At 39.3% G+C, this 8,305-nt stretch overlaps 1 pseudogene; it reads left to right on the top strand.

Moving 5' to 3' along the window:
- The first annotated feature begins 4,871 nt into the window (after positions 1-4,871).
- On the top strand, positions 4,872-5,807 carry LOC104983244 (annotated as a pseudogene).
- The last annotated feature ends 2,498 nt before the right edge of the window (positions 5,808-8,305 follow it).

Raw genomic sequence — 8,305 nt, 5'->3', positions numbered from 1 at the left:
ACATATACACAATGGAGTATTACTCAGCCATTAAAAAGAATACATTTGAATCAGTTCTAATGAGGTGGATGAAACTGGAACCTATTGTACAGAGTGAAGTAAGCCAGAAAGAAAAACACAAATACAGTATACTAACGCATATATATGGAATTTAGAAAGATGGTAACGATAACCCTGTAAGCGAGACAGCAAAAGAAACAGATGTATAAAAGAGCCTTTTGGACTCTGTGGGAGAGGTAGAGGGTGGGATGATTTGGGAGAATGGCATTGAAACATGTATAATATCATATATGAAACAAATCGCCAGTCCAGTTTCTATGCACGATACTGGATGCTTGGGGCTGGTGCACTGGGACGACCCAGAGGGATGGTATGGGGAGGGAGGAGGGAGGGGGGCTCAGGATGGGGAACACGTGTATACCTGTGGCGGATTCATGTTGATGTATGGCAAAACCAGTACAATATTGTAAAGTAATTAACCTCAATTAAAATTAATAAATTTATTTTTTAAAAAATACTATAAAATATAGAGCCCAGAAACACACACACCCCGCCCCCTATTGGTATACACTTCACACGAATGAGGTGCATTTTTTCTTAAGTGCAGCTTAAGACAGTTGGAAAATCACATGCAAAAAATGAAACTGGATTCTTACCACATACCATATGCAAAAATTTACTCCTGATGAGTTACAAACTTACATATGAAAACCAAAAACTAAAAATGTTTAGAAAGTAATATAGGAGAATATCTTTTTCTCCTAAAGATAGAAAAATATTTCTTTAATAAGAAACAGAAAGTAAGCACTAACCATAAAAGAAAATTGTAAATTAGACTGTGTTACTATCAAAGACATCATAGCAGAAAAAGACAAATAACAAAATAGTAAAAGGTATTTGAAATTCAAAAAACCAATTAAAAAACTCAATTAAAATAAGAGTACATAAAGATCCATAGAAATCAGTAAGAAAAACAGGCAAAGCTGGGGGCTGAGGGAGATGAGGGTCTAGGAAAAAAATTAAATAAACATGTCACAAAAGAGAAGAAAATCTAAATGACCAATAATCATATGAAAATATGATGTGTTACATTAATAATCAGAGAAATTAAAATTAAATAACAATGGGAAGCCATTGCACACCAACAGATAACAAAAATTAGAATTCTGAGGATAAATATGAAAAGTTTAAAAAATATGAAGCAATATAAAATTATGCTGTTAGTGGCAATATAAATTGTACAGTCACTTTAGGAAACAATTTGCTATCATCCATATAGTTCAAGTAAAGATATAGCAAGGTGACTAGGTTTAACAAGACTGTGCTGTACATTTGAAAATTTTTATGACAGTAGATTTTAAAAGTTGTCACTACAAAAATCAAAACTATGGATATGTTAACTAACATTATTGTGATCATCATTTTGCAATAAATACATCTGTCAAATCACTGTGTTGTACACATTGAACAATGTTCTATGTCCATTATTTCTCAATAAACTGTAAATAAATAGTATTTGTCAAGAGATTAAATTAATAGAAAGAAAGCCAGCCATCTGAATAGTAATTAGAAGATGCAGGACCCAAATCCAGGACTTTCTGTCTCTATAGTATTTACTCTTAATATGTAGATAAAATTTTTAAATTAAATTCACAGGTAAGGGAAAAGACACACATGTGTTGTATGAGGCACTGGCTTATCCTGAGGGCAGTAGCAGAATGTACTTTTTTCCCTATATCCTTGCTGTGAATGATATTCACCAAAATACACAAGTATTCTCTGTATAAAATCCAAAAGAAAATTTGCTCCCTGATTTCAGTGCCAAGAAGAGTTATATCTTCATTTAGCAGAGGAAGGACTTGAAGTTCATAGAGCTAAGTAACTTCTCAAAAGGAACTACTAAGAGACAAGAACAGCGTTCTAATAAGTATCTATTTTCCTCATTGCTGAACCCCAAAGCTCTGAGACTAAACTCTGAAAACACACGCATTATTTGATCCAAAGTCCGTTTGCTATATGACAATAACCATTGCCTGACCCTGTGATTTAAGCATATATAAACTTACACTAGCCTAATCCCACATACAAAAATGTCTAATCCATGTGCCTCCCCAGACACTGGAAAGCACATTTACACCATTGAACTACCCCTCACTGAATATCCTAAAAATTGCAACCTCCTCATTTTGGCTTGTCTTCCCCAGATTTAGAATACACCTTGGTCGACATCCGAATCCCCCCAAATTCAAGTTTTCACCTACATAAGTATCTGTCCATCCCTCATAACTCATAGTTGGGGAAACAGAAGTATGCCCTTGAGATGTCACAGAGAGATTAAGAAGATCAAAGATCAGTCCCAACATCTAAACAGGAAGCCTCAGGGGTCCTCTGTCCCCTTGGAGACAAACCCCCTAGAGAGTTCATCACATCACAACATCCTTAGCCTAATAAGAATCTGAGAGGCCACAGAGGAGACCTCAGACTGTGAGAAGCTGGCTGTACTGCCACAATCAAGAGAGCCCTCCCACTTGAGTCAGAGCATCTCTGCCTTCTGAGATCTGGAGCTGGGAGAGCAGCAGTGAGCTAGGGACCAGGGACCGTTAAGAAAGAAGGGCGGGGGTTGAGGTCAGGGAAGGAAAACGTGTTACCCCTTTGGAGTAGTATATCAGCTCCTCCTCCATCCCTGCTTGTTTCCTTGTCAATCAGCCCTGAATTTCATGGGAGACACATGAGGAAGCTGAGCTTTGACTGAGAAGCGGACGTGACTTGACGAACGCACATGGCGCACATCAGCTTCTGGAGAGGCTGAGAAAGAAGGAAAAGCATCTGGACATAGAGGTGAGCTTCAGAAGCTGGCCACCCACTTGGCTACTCCCACCCACTTTGGTACCTTACTTGTTTTCTCCCAGATACTTTCAAATATCTCACAGATTGAGACATCCTAAGGTCCAAGTAGAACTTCCATGTGGCATTTGGTCTTTAGTTCAACCAGTTTGATCTCTAACCCATTTATACCATTGGTTTTATTGGAAGTAAAACCCCACCAGTAGAAGGGAAAGAAAAGAAAACCCATCATATTCACAGTCTGATCCACTCACCCTGTGCTTTTAGAACGATTCTTCCTGATTCTCAGATCCAAAATGTTCCTCCTTTTTTCTAGTCATCAACCTGTGTGTTCTTCACATCTGTGACCTGCAGCACTGAATCCCATTAATTCACTAACTCTGCACTAACTTTTGTATTCCACATTCCCCAGTCAAACCTTCCATAAATACCTCATCTTTGAATATTGATCAGTGTGTGATACACTGCTTTACAGACATAGTATCTCAGTTGCTATTCATTAAACATCAAGAATGAGTTTGTGAACAGGTGATGGAGGACAAATCAAACTCCCACAATTCAACTTTAGTCCAGGGCACTGTCCACTCCAGGACCCCAACTCCACTCACTAGACACACAGCGGTCACACATAGTCAAAATTTTCCACCTGATTTTGGCCAGTTTATCATGGAGATTCAAAATTTCAACTTCCTCCATCTCTACTTCACAGAAAGATAGGCTACCTCTTTTGCAACTCCAAAGATGCATTCTGATCATGGAAGAAGAAACATTGTCAGTTAAGGGACATAGAAGGGTAATTCGTGTAGGAAACTGTCAAAATGAGGAAAACAGTGTCTGTGCCTGATTGTGATAGACAATAAATATACCAAAACTGGAGGAGAGGTACATAATGCTTAAGAGCATAAGCTTGGTGTTTGATACCTGATTGCTATTCAACTCCTTAGTAACCATGAGCAAACCGCTTCACCTCTGTAAACCTTAGGTTCCTGAAACAATGCATACTTCATAATTCCTTATCATGGGATTTAGTCAAGTGCTTAGCATAGGTTTCATAGGGAATATGTATTTGTAAACACTGGTTGTTATTTTCTGCTTTAACTACTGATACACTCAAATCACTAGATGCATGAACAAATATTCCTTCCATAAAATTTTGCAAAATGATATCATGCCATGAGATAAGGAGGATTAGCTTCCCATTCTGTGCCCAAACAAGGAAAATAAAACAATGTTGACCTAGCTTTACCATTCCTCTTAGACTTGCCCTATTGGTTGTTTCAGCAAACCTTTACCCGTTCCCCAGATGTGCAAAGTTAAATCCAATAGGATAACAACTTATTGTGCTTTAGAAGGAATGATGGTTCTGCGACTTCTGTGTTTCACCATCCACACCCTCCAGCCATCTCCATTGTCTTATAATACCCTATTTTGCTAATAAAACTTCTCTTCACCTGATATAATGTTCCATATTCTGTTTGTCCATGATTTATCTCCCAAAATACAACATGAACTACACAAAGCAAATATTATTTTTTGCTATGTTCCCATTAGGGAAACAGAGTTTCTCCCAGAATAGGAACTAAGCAACTTGAATCAAAGAAGACCACTCTGATAGATTCTATAGGAAAACTCTTCTTCTGTCCCTACAGCTTGCTATATAAGGTCCTTATGATGCCCATGGATTTGGGAAGCTAAGACCACATCATGGACCATGAGGATGAGAAGCTTTCCCTGCACACCTGCTGTGAAAGTGAAAGTGTTAGTGGCAGTATGGACTGTAGCCTGCCTGGCTTCTCTGTCCATAGAATTCATCAGGCAAGAATGCTGGAGTGGGTAGCCATTCCCTTCTCCAGGGAATCTTCCCAACCCAGTGATTGACCCAGGTCCCCTGCATTGCAGACAGATTCTTTGGGAAAGTACAGTTGCTACTGGTAACCAAAAAGCCTTGGTGGGTTCTCCTGTTTTGGACAATGGAATTGGAGCATGTGAAATAACAAAACAATTGCATATAACTTAGACCCAAGTCAATGGAAAGACTCAACCAAACCAGTAGTGTCTCTGAATTCATCCTCCTGGGACTCTCCTCCCGGCCTTAGGACCAGAAGCCACTCTTCATCCTCTTCCTCATCATATACCTGGTCACCATAACAGGGAACCTGCTCACCATCCACTCTGACCCTCAACTGCACACCCCCATGTATTTCTTCTTGAGTTTCCTGTCTTTCACTGACATTTGCTTCACCACAACCATTGTCCCCAGGATGCTGGTGAACTTTCTGTCACACAAGACCATCTCCTATGCTGGGTGTCTGACCCAGATGTATTTTATATATGCCTTGGGCAACACTGACAGTTGGCTTCTAGTAGTCATGGCCTTTGACCCCTATGTGTCCATCTGTGACCCCTTCCACTATGTCACCATCATGAGTCACCACCGCTCTGTCCTGCTGGTGGCCATCTCCTGCTCATTGCCTCACTTCCATTCTCTCCTACACACACTTCTACTGAATCACCTCACCTTCTGTGACTCCAATATCATCCATCGTTTTCTCTGTGACCTCAGCCCTCTGATGAAATTATCCTGCTCCTCCACATTTGTCAATGAAATTGTGTTAATGACAGAGGCATCTGCCTTTTTGGTGACTCCTTTTCTATGCATTGCTTTTTCTTACATACGAATCCTCATCACGGTTCTCAAAATTCCCTCAGCTGCCGGGAAACACAAAGCCTTCTCCACCTGTGGGTCTCACCTCACTGTGGTAACACTCTTTTATGGCAGCATCTTCTATGTCTATTTACAGCCTGTGTCCACCTACACTGTCAGGGACCACGTGGCAACAATCGTCTACACAGTTCTGTCCTCCATGCTCAATCCTTTTATCTACAGCCTAAGAAACAAAGACCTGAAACAGGGTCTGAGGAAGCTGGTGGGCAGGAGGAAACCTCAGGCAGCACCCCCTTGATGAAAACACAAGGGAATCTTCCCCATTTGAATCTGGTTTCTACTGGGTCTTGGTGAACAAGCAAGCTCTTGGAGGTTAACATTTTTAACCCATGTGAGAATAGGCATTGTGGTCAATTACATCCATTGATGAAGACCCTTTATTTGACTTTGCTTCTGCTTAAATCATGATGTTCTTCCCCACTGTTTCTCCTCTTTCTATGAAGATTCATTACATTGCATTTTCCAGAGGAGATGCTTTAAACCAATCTTTTTCCCACAGATATTTCCTAAACAAATTTCTCATTTCAAGACTTATCCTCCAAAATCCTTCACATTTCAGTATATTGCTACAAATAATTACTTAATTTGTAGCTGTTGGATGCCTGTGCAAACATTTGAAAGGGGAGACGGAAGGAGAGGAGGAGGAGAAAGAGTACATTTTAGCTAATTTTCATTTTGAATATTTTTATAATTCCTCATTTTTCTCATTCAAAAATGTTTTCTTGTTTAAAACTTCAGTTTTCACTTTTTCTCCTCCTAGTTTTTCTGTTCCTCACTTATTATATTGCTATGACTTTATTTCTTTTCAATTTCATCATTTTTTAACCAAACAACTAAAAATTGCTAATGACCAGAAAGAATAAGAATCAAGAAATTATCCATACCACAGGTGGAATGCTGAAACCTTTCCTCCCTCCATCTATCACTAAATTATGTTTTAAAATATATAATTTAATACTTATTCTAGAAACTTCAAGTCTTAAGAATCTCACAGAAATATTGCCATAACCGTATGTTGAGTGTAGAGATTTTATTTGAGTGAATCTTAGTTTTTAATATAAAAATAGGCCAAAACATAAAATCTTATCAGTAGGAAATAAATCAATTATGATTAATTGCAGTATTGTTTTAAGATGTAAGGGCTGTAGTAGACGGAGAATGGGAGACATCTGTGTTTCAAAAAATAGTGTGCATACATAAAAAGCCAGGAGTCTGATCTTCAAAGCAGAAAGCTTTTCCACCCCATCACAATAAAAATAGTGCAAACTCCAAGTAGCAGACAGATTATATAGTGACTTATTTGGTAATTGCTGTTGTTCAGCCACTAAGTCATGTTCAACTCTGCCACTCCATGACCTGCAGCATGTCAGGCTTGCCTGTCCTTCACTGTCTTCTGGCGTTTGCTCAAATTCATGTCCATTGAGTAGGTGATGCCATCCAATCTTTTCTTCCTCTGTCTCCCCCTTCTCCTCCTGCCCTCCATCTTTCCCAACATCAGTTTTTTCCAGTGAGTCAGGTCTTCGCATCAGGTGGCCAAAGTATTGGCGCTTCAGCTTCAGTATCAGTCCTTCCAATGAATATTCAGGACTGATTTCCTTTAGGATGGACTGGTTTGATCTTGCTGTCCAAGGGACTCACAAGAGTCTTCTCCAGCACCACAGTTGAAAAGCATCAATTCTTCAACAGAAATGGAGGAAAGCAGCAGCTCTGGAGAGTCTCATCTTGCTGCATGCCTATAGAGGGTGGTAGGGTTGAACCAGAGCTGATTATCCAGAGAAGCCCGGTTTGGGTTAGGACAGGTAGAAATCAGAAAAAGTGCAAGAACTAAGGCAGTTGAAGAGAGATCACCTAATGAAAAATAAAGGCAGGAATGGGATTCAATATTCCTTTCTTAAGAAACTACCTCAAAGCAAGAGTTTAGTGTTCTTAACTGTTTATCTCATGTGTAGTGCTGAGTCATGGCCAATAATGTTCCAGAATTCATTTTTCCATGAGACGAAGAATTGGACCAAACCTACATTAAAACAATTTTCTGAGACCTTTTATTTTGTTGTTGTTTGGTCGCTAAATCATTTCCCACTCTGAGACCCCATGGCCTGCCGCATGCCAGGCTTCTCTGTTCTTCACTATTTCCTAGAGTTTGCTGAAATTCATGTCCATTGAGACCTTTTATATACAATTTATGTACAATTTAGAAAGACAATGTCAATGAGTTCCTTAAAGACCTGCCTAAACTATAGTAATTTGGGCTTATCACTTGAGTCACATATCATTACGTTTGCTGTTGCACTAGGAGGATGCCTGCCTTTGAACCTCTATGACATACTGTGACTGTCAGGTAGTAACTGCTACTTTATGTTTCTGTAGCCAGAATAACACCCTGGTTAAAGCAAGTACTTGATTGTGAGAGAGACACATTACTGTCCTCTGCCTGACACATTGGAATCTAATTTGGTCTTTTAACTACACCAGATTTCAATGTGGATGGAAAATTATACTGGAAGGAATTTACAAAGTTAAAATGGAACTGCTAAATGATCCAGCAATTTCACTTCTGGATATTTACCTGAATAAAAGAAAAACACTAATCCAAAAAAATGCACTCTGATATTCACTGAAGCATTATTTACAATAAAGAGGGTATGAAAGCTCACTAAGTGCTCATCAGTAGATGAATAGATTAAACAAAGATGTGGTGTGCACGACACAGAGCAGGCTGCTACATTTGGGGGGTGG

This window comes from Bison bison, unplaced genomic scaffold, assembly GCF_000754665.1.
Source record: "Bison bison bison isolate TAMUID 2011002044 unplaced genomic scaffold, Bison_UMD1.0 scf7180017862133, whole genome shotgun sequence".
Taxonomy (NCBI): Eukaryota; Metazoa; Chordata; class Mammalia; order Artiodactyla; family Bovidae; genus Bison; species Bison bison.
This window is presented reverse-complemented; position numbering and strand designations above follow the sequence as displayed.